Source organism: Canis lupus, chromosome 3 (assembly GCF_011100685.1).
Source record: "Canis lupus familiaris isolate Mischka breed German Shepherd chromosome 3, alternate assembly UU_Cfam_GSD_1.0, whole genome shotgun sequence".
NCBI classification, from domain to species: domain Eukaryota; kingdom Metazoa; phylum Chordata; class Mammalia; order Carnivora; family Canidae; genus Canis; species Canis lupus.
This window is the reverse complement of record NC_049224.1, coordinates 24,348,780-24,356,763: the sequence shown is the minus strand read 5'-3', so window position 1 is coordinate 24,356,763 and position 7,984 is coordinate 24,348,780. Positions and strand designations below refer to the sequence as shown.

At 56.6% G+C, this 7,984-nt stretch overlaps 1 protein-coding gene across 1 annotated transcript in view; it reads left to right on the top strand.

Annotated features, from left to right (window-relative positions):
* The first annotated feature begins 1,920 nt into the window (after positions 1 to 1,920).
* The window catches only part of VCAN (versican), a 111,376-nt gene continuing 105,312 nt past the window's right edge, over positions 1,921 to 7,984 (top strand). Inside the window, 1 exon segment of the mRNA XM_038532407.1 lies at positions 1,921 to 2,071. The gene's annotated coding sequence lies outside the window, so the exon portion shown is untranslated.

The following is a 7,984-nucleotide window of genomic DNA, read 5'->3' as shown; positions in this document are numbered from 1 at the left end:
CTGATCCTGGAGACCTGGGATCGAGTCCCATGTCGGGCTCCCTACGTGGAGCTTGCTTCTCCCTCTGCCTGTGTCTCTGCCTCTTTCTCTCTCTCTGTATCTCATGAATAAATAAAATCTTAAAAAAAAAAGAATGGTATAATAACTATACTAAGGATAAATACACCATCATAAAACATTTAAAAATTGACTCCTAAATCCTATAATTAATAGTTATGTTATTCACTATAATGAACCAAATAAATAAATAAATAAATAGAAATGGAAAATGCACATTTTGAGGACTGAAATTCTCCTTACAAAACTTCTACCTGTTTTTCGCTTAAAATCTAGCATCCTGCAGAATGCGTACACCCTGCAAAAGAAACTTAAGAAAAGAAACATTATAAACGTGCGTGCCCAGAAGTCTAGGCTTCTACAAGTTTTAAAGTAGGAGTCTAAGGCCAACCTACTCAAAGGAATTCAGAGTAAACTGGACTTTTTTTCTTTAATCATCACTTTTGTATCGGATATAATTTTCTCAGTAGGGACCGCAGAGAGAAAGCCATGAGGATACTTCCACGTTTGTGTGAAAAGAAGATACTGCTCTCCCTTCCAGGATCCCCCCATGTTGAAACTGATGTGCACCTTGGGCTTATTTTGTTCCCATTGTATAAACTCATACAGGACTTCAAAGAAAAGGAAAATACAAAGTCCCTCTTTTCTAAGGGGCAGAAATCCTTTGTGTCAACTGGTTGACCCTTTGCTCTCTAAGGTCCTATAGGAAATCTTTTGTAACACAATGCAGGGGACTCTTCCTTGTGTTGATGCTGTTTACACAGTCGGTCTGCCTGGCTGAAAACAGAAATCACAAGAACTCCAGGAAGATTGTGGTCCCATTTCCTGACCACAAGGAAGGGGGGATCGGGACATGGAAGGAGTCTCTGTTGCTCAGAAAAATTCTTAAATATCCTGCCACCACCACACTTTGGAACATTGAGGGTAAGGAAGAAGGAGGAAAGCAAAGTCTAGACTTCTGTACTGAGTGGCCGAGTCGGGGGATCTGTGGACGCCGGCAGGGGCTCCGGCTGGGGAGCTTCCCGTCCGAGCCTTCACCAGGGGCTCTTTGTGGATCGCGCTCCGACGCCGGGCTCCGCTTCGGGCAGCTCCCGGGGAAGGCGGTTCCTGCACGTCCTCTCCAGGGCTTGGAAGGGTCTGGTTCGCTCAGCGTCTGGCTCAGGTTGGCAGGAGGCGCAAGCCTGACACTTGGCTCTGATGGGACAGCCAGGTCCCGGGGCCGCGTAAACGCGCTGTAAGCAAGTTCTTCGCCGATTTTACGGAGTTTCGTCCGCTCCCGGGAGGGACTGAGGGGGCTCAGCCGTCTGCCGCCGGCCGGCCCCGAAGCGCGGGGGGCTCGTGTCCCCCCAGCCCCGAGTGCGCGGCCCCGGGGGCGGGGGGGGGCGGGTTCCGGGCGCGCGGCGATGCTGCTCGGGGGCCGGGGCGCGGGGGGGGGGGGAGCGCTGCTGTCCCCGAGCCCATTGGTACTTCTCGAGGGGCAGGGACGCCGGGGGGTGGGGGTGCCGCGGAGGGGGCCGGCGGTCCTTTCCGCCCTCCGCCTGCTTTCCAAGCCCGGGCTCCTAGGAGGGGCTGAAGCTGCCGAGCGCCTCGGGAGCCTGTGAATGAGCCTCCTCCTCTTCCTCCTCCTCCTCCTCCTCCTCCTCCTCCTCCTCCTCCTCCTCCTCCTCCTCCTCCTCGCCGAGTCTCCTCCTCGGTGCTGACGGTACAGTGATATAATGATGATGGGTGTCACAACCCGCATTTGAACTTGCAGGCGAGCTGCCCCGAGCCTTTCTGGGGAAGAACTCCGGGCGGGCGGGAGCGACAGCCGCGAGCGCTCGGGGCCGCGGACCGCGCTGGGAGCCGCGCTGGGACCCGGCTCTGCGGCCACCCGCGTCCGCCCGCGCCGCCCCGCACCTCCGCACCCCTCCCGGGCGCCCAGACGCCGGTGACCCGCCCCGGCCACACCGAGCCCTTCCGCGCTGCGCTGCGGTGATTTTTTTTCGCCCCAAACTGCAATAAGCCGCCTTTCAAGGTAATCACGTTTCTTTTGTTCCTCCTTAAAAAAAAAAAAAAAAAAAATAGGGAAAAAAACCCCCAAAAAAACAAAAACGAGAGAGCTTAGAAAACCGAAGTACCTTGTAATTGGGAGAAGGCTTAATTGAGGCAGAGAGAGCCAGCTGGAGGGCGAAGTTAGGAAGATAAATGCACTTTTAAAAATGCAGGTAACTTTGAGAAGGACGTTTGGAGAGAGCAACGCCGAGGGACCGTGGTGCTGAAAAAGATCCAGACAAAAGAAGCCCGGGATGGGGTGGGGGTCGAGGGACTAACGGAACTGGGGGAAGGGAGGGAAGGGGACTGCGGGGAACCCTGCGAAAAGTCGTGGGGTCCCGAGCTGGAGGGACCGCTGGCATCTTGGGCTTTTTTTTTTTTTTTTTGTTAACCTGCTCGAGGCAAAAGTTTGAATGGGGACTCGGGGGCCCCGCGAGCGGGCCGGTCCCCGAAGCCGCCGCGCCGGCCGCCACCTGGCTCCCGGGCCCCCGGCAGGTCTGGGGGGACCTGGGCGACCGCGACCGCGTCCGGCCGCACAGGCTGCGGGGGGCGGGGGCGGGGGCGGGGGCGGCCCGGGGGCTGTCGGGGCCCGCGCGGTCCCCCGGGGTCTTTTGTCCCGCGCGCCGAGCCCGGGGCCGCCGGGGAGGCCGGGGTGGGGGTGGGGGTGGGGCCGCGGCGGCCCGGAGAGCGCCTGGGCGGGAAAAGCTTGCCTGGAAGCCCCGGCGGGGTGCAAGAATTTAATGTCACCCCGCGGAGCGAGGTGGAGGCTCGGGGCGCTCCGCAGACAAAGGTGGCGCGGGGACCCGCATCTGGGGCCGCTCGGGCCGGCGCCGTCGCCGTCGCCCCGGCTCCCGCGGTCCGCCTTCCCCTCCAGCTCCCCCGCCCCCGAGTTGAGCAACTCGGCCGGCCGGTGCGGCGGCCCGGGAGCCCCGCGGACGCCCAGGCTGCAGCGCCCCGCCGCCCGGCACGGGGTGGGTGGCCGCCGCGGGGCCGCCCCGCCGCGCAGTCCGCGTCCCCGGCCGCGGAGGCCCGTGCGCCAGGCAGCGGGGAGCGCGGCACCCGCCGTGTCACAGCCCAGGGTCTGCTCTCCCGCCCGCTGCGCCCCTGCGAGCCCCGCCGGTCCCCGGAGATGCCACGGGAGGGCGGTGCGCGCGGCGCGGAGAGCCTCCCGCGGGCGCACGCCACTGCCCCACGGCCGCCCGCCTCGGCCTCCGGGCCCCTTCCCATCTTTGTGTCCCCCCCCCCCCCCGTCTCCATCTTCGCCGCCCCCTGCCCCGCGCCCGGCCTCGGCTCGGTGTCCTCGCCCCCGGCCCCCTCCCCACGGCGGACGGATGCACGGCCACTGCGAGCCCCCAGCCTCCGGGCCCGCGGGCCGGCGGGGGCGGAGCGACCCGCCCGGGGCTCCCCGCGACCGGCCCCCCGCAGGCGTGCGGAGGCCCGGCCCGGCCCAGAGGTCCAGGAACGCGGCGCGCGGGCGGCTGCGGGCGCCCCCTGACGGCCACGCGGGCTCGGCGGACGCCGGACCCTCCCCCGCCGCGGGCCCCCAGCGAGCCGCCCCCGCGCCGCGGTTCAGGGTGAAGGGCGCCCCCGCCCGGGCCTGCGGCGGGTCCGCGCCGTGAACCCGGGGCCTGGGGGTCCCTAGAGGCCGCGCGTCCGCGCAGGGCCGAGCCTGCTCCCCGAGTCGGCGGGGGGGCCCCGCTCCGGCCGGGCCGCGCTGCGCTGCGTGGACGGGCCCCCGCGCGGGCTGCACGCTCCGGAAACGGCCCCGAGCGCTTTGCTCCCGGCCGCTTGGACCCGGCGCTCCGGCCCCACCCCGGGGTCCCGCCAAAGAAAGGGCCGCGCAAAGCTGCCGTAACGTCAAGACCGCATCGTGGAAGTTTAGGGCAGGAGCGCGCCGGGAGGGGAGGGGAGGGGAGGGGAAGGGGAAGAGGAGGGGAGGGGAGGGGAGGGGAAGGGGAAGGGAGGGGGAGAAGGGGGGAAGGGAAGGGGAGGGAAGGGAAGGGGGGGAGGGAGGGGAGGGGAAAAGGAAGGGAGGGGAGGGAGAGGGAAGGCGGGGGGGGGGAAAGGGTAGAGGAGGGGAGGGAAAGGGAGGGGAGGGGAGGGCGATGGGAAGAGGGAAGGGAGAGGAGGGGAAGGAGAAAGGGGAGGAGGGGAGGAAGGAGGGGGAGAGGGGAGGGGAGGGGAGGGAGAGGAGGGAGGGGAGAGAAGGGAGGGAAGGGGAGAGAAGGGAAGGGAAGGGGAGAGAGGGGAAGGGAAGGGAGAGAGGGAAGGGAAGGGGGAGAGGGAGGGAAGGGAAGGGTTGAGGAGGGGAGGGAAAGGGAGGGGAGGAGGGAAAGGGGGGTCGAGGGGAGACCGGAGGGAAAGGGAGGGGAGGTAAAGCAGGGAAGGGAAGGGGAGGGAGGGAAGGGAAGGGGAGGAAAGGGGAGGAAAGGGGAGGGAAGGGGAGGGAGGGGAGGGAAGGGAGGGAAGGGAAGCGTAAAGAAGGGGACCAGGAAAGAAGAAAGGAGCGAGAAGGGGCTGAGGGTCGCTAGGAGGCGAGGACCCGTAGGGTGCGCTTCGAGGTGTGAGGCCGAATTTCGCGTCCCGTTTGCAGACATATGTTAAGCGACCACAGACGCGGCCAAAGCGCGTGCAGGGACGGAGGGGCGGTGGGGGGAGAGCAGCCCCTAGAGGGGCCGGGGCCTCGGGCCGACCCCCGCTCGCTCGGCCGACGCAGAGTGAGAACGCGCCGGGCGCCCCGGGCTCCGCCGCCGCCGCCAGCCGCCGCCACGTGGGCTGGAGCTGGAGCTGGAGCTCCCGGGCCGAGACGGGCGTGACTCGGGCTGACACGCGCTCCGGAGAGCCGGCGGCCGGCCCAGCCCGGAGGCGCAGCGCCAGCCTCGGGGCCCCGCCCGGAGGCCGGTGGGGGCGGGGCCTTGCCCGGGGGCGGGGCCTAGCCCGGGCGGGGCGGGGCGGGGCTCACCGGTGGTTGCTCGGCGGCCGCGCCCCCGGCCCCTGGGCTGCGGGCACCGGAGGCTACCGGACTTCTGTCCTGAAGCTGCTAAACACTAACAGTTCGATTTTTTTTTCTTGCTTCTTGGGAGCGGTAGTAGTTTTTGCCATGCAGCAGGGAGGAGGTAAAGATTTACTCCAAGCAAACTTTTTTTTTTTTTTTTTTTTTGGCAGAAAAATTACACAAGTTTCTTCTGTGGTCCATACATTGACTTTCTAAATACGTTTACGTCTGTTTAAAGACTGCTTTTAGGACCGTACAGGGTAGTCCCGTTCCAGACTGTCATAAGGGGGGTCTAGATGGCAGACGCTTGCCGCTTGACGGGACTGAGAGGGGCCCAAGGGGTGCAGGGGTGCAGGGGTGCAGGGGTGGGACTGCACCCCGGCCCGGGGCATCAGCAGCGCCAGCGCGGGTCTGGCCCCCGCAGGGAGCTCCGCACACGTGCACCAAATGACTGAGCCCGTAACCTGGGAGAACGGGGCGTAGTCTAGACGCTGCTGCTAAGAGCTGCATTTTAAACTCTCCCGCTTCTTCGCTTTACCTCAGAAGAACAGGGTTTTAAGGATCCCTGAGATCTCAAATTCTGAGATCTAATTGATATTCTTTCCCTTTCTTTTTGACTCCTTCTAAAAGCTGTGACCGAAGTATTTTAAGTACTGCTGGTCAACTGTGCCAAGCCTGCCATGGAAGTACTCATGTGAAGTCCTAAAATAGGGTGCTGTGAGTTTAAGATAAAAATGGGAAGGCTTCAGTGGGAGCAACAAGGGGTTTTCTGAGATGGAATCGGTTTCCAGTTGGGAGAACATGTAACTTGGATGCAAGAGCATATCAAGCAGAAGGGCTGAGCTGACTTTTAGTGCGATCTCTCAGGAAAGAAAGGAATATTTCACAATTGTATGTGCTTGTCCAAGCTAATAAAGCAAAGGATTCCAATGGATTCCAAAGTGATTGAGCAATTACTTCCTCCAGCAGGAAGTCCACAGTCCTTAATCTTGTGGGTGGTGCAAAGAGGATAAGAACAAGACCATCAAAGGATTTATGTCAGAATGCAAACTTTTGGTTTTTTTCTAGTAGATAAATTAAAAGTTATTCCTAAACTGTACTTCCTGATTTTTTAAAAAATGAAATTTGACAAGAATCCCCTAAGATACATATGTTAACAGGTGTAGGTTTCCTCCAATTTGCGTACAAACTGGAAGAGAATGTCTCTGATATTCTAAGGTCCCTATGTCTGCATGCTTGTAAGTTTTGTTGCAAAGGACCTGAAAAAAGGTATTATTAATATTAAAAATATAGTCTTTGTTCTCTCTTTCCTCACCTTATTATTATGCATAAGTTTGATAATTGGTCACTAATTGAGCATCAGAGCCTTTGAGGACATAGAGATCCACCAAGGCTGTCTTCCAATAGTCATATAACCAAGCTCTTCTTTTCTACTGCAGTTTAAACAGTTTTGTTGCCTTTATTCGTGGACAGACATCGCTAGACACTGTATTTAAAATGGGATATTGCCCTGTGACTGAGCCCAACTTCTCAAGACACAGGGTTCTCTTGAGAAGACTCAGTGACTGTACTATAGTAGGTGATTATTTTACCACCCACCTAGAGAAAACAGGACTCACAAACGTTCATTGTTGGGGTGAGCTGCTCTAGTCTGAGAAAACATGCTGATTGTTGCATAGGTCTATACTTTCTTTACCAGAAAACAGAAGACGTGTACTCCCTCTGATTAGGAATCAGAACAAGAGGAAGTAGAGATAAATGTCTTGGTCAAGCTCCATTTCAATTAGTGAATTTTTGCCGTCTCCTCTAGTAGCCTAGATTCAGTAAATTGCAGCCACCTCTCCACCCCCACATAAATATACATTTATGCATTTATATTATATTTATATATATTCTCCCAGGGTTTTTGTTGTTGTTGTGTTTGTTTGTTTGTTTGTTTGTTTTCCCTTTGGCTCTGGTAGGTTCTTATCATTGAATGTGCCAAGGTGGTTGTATTTCAATGGTCCGTGCCAAGTGTCCTTGTTCAATGTTTGCCTCTTAATGTTTCCTGAAACTCCTCTGGATAGATCTATCATCTATTAAAGGGTATGAATGCACATCTGGGTTTAAACTTACCTCATTTCTGTACGTATATATATCCTACCTCATTCTTTTAAGAATTTTAAGAGGTATTTTTCTATAAAAATGAGATTACAGAGCTTATAATAAACACATATATAATATGTAAGCAATAATTTTTTTTTATTATTAAGTCACTGAGTTGCTATTACCTGTGTGTGGTAGAGTGAACACTAGGCTTTGAATCAAAAAGCTTGATGTCAAAATCTATTAAATGTATATACAGTTATATACATCAAAAGGGTGAATACTGTGAGAAGGCTTTGGCAAATGGAAAACTGTATAAATAAGTGGTGTTAATATTATATCCATGGGACTCGTATTGATCTAATTCTATAATCTCAATAAAAACACTAGTACCTAAATCATGTATTTCCTACTAAATCTATAAAGTGAGTTAGGAGCATTTTGCCTTAAGACTTGTCTAATTTAACTGAATAGGAGACAGAATCCAGAAATAGACTAAAATAGACATGGAAATTCAGTGGCAAAGAAAGATTATTAAACAAATAATCTGGGGACAAGTGATTGGTCCACTCAGAATAAGAGTCAACCTCTACCTTATTTCTTATCCTCAAATAAAGTTAAGATGATCAAATACAAGATGTAAAGATGACATTTGAAAAATAACAAGAGTGGACACCTGAGTGGCTCAGTCAGTTAAGCCTCCTACTCTTGGTTTCAGTTCAGGTCATGATCTGAGGCTCATGAGATCCAGCTCCATGGGGGGCTCTTCCCTGGGTATGGAGCCTACTTAAGAGTCTCTCTTTCCCTCTCCCTCTC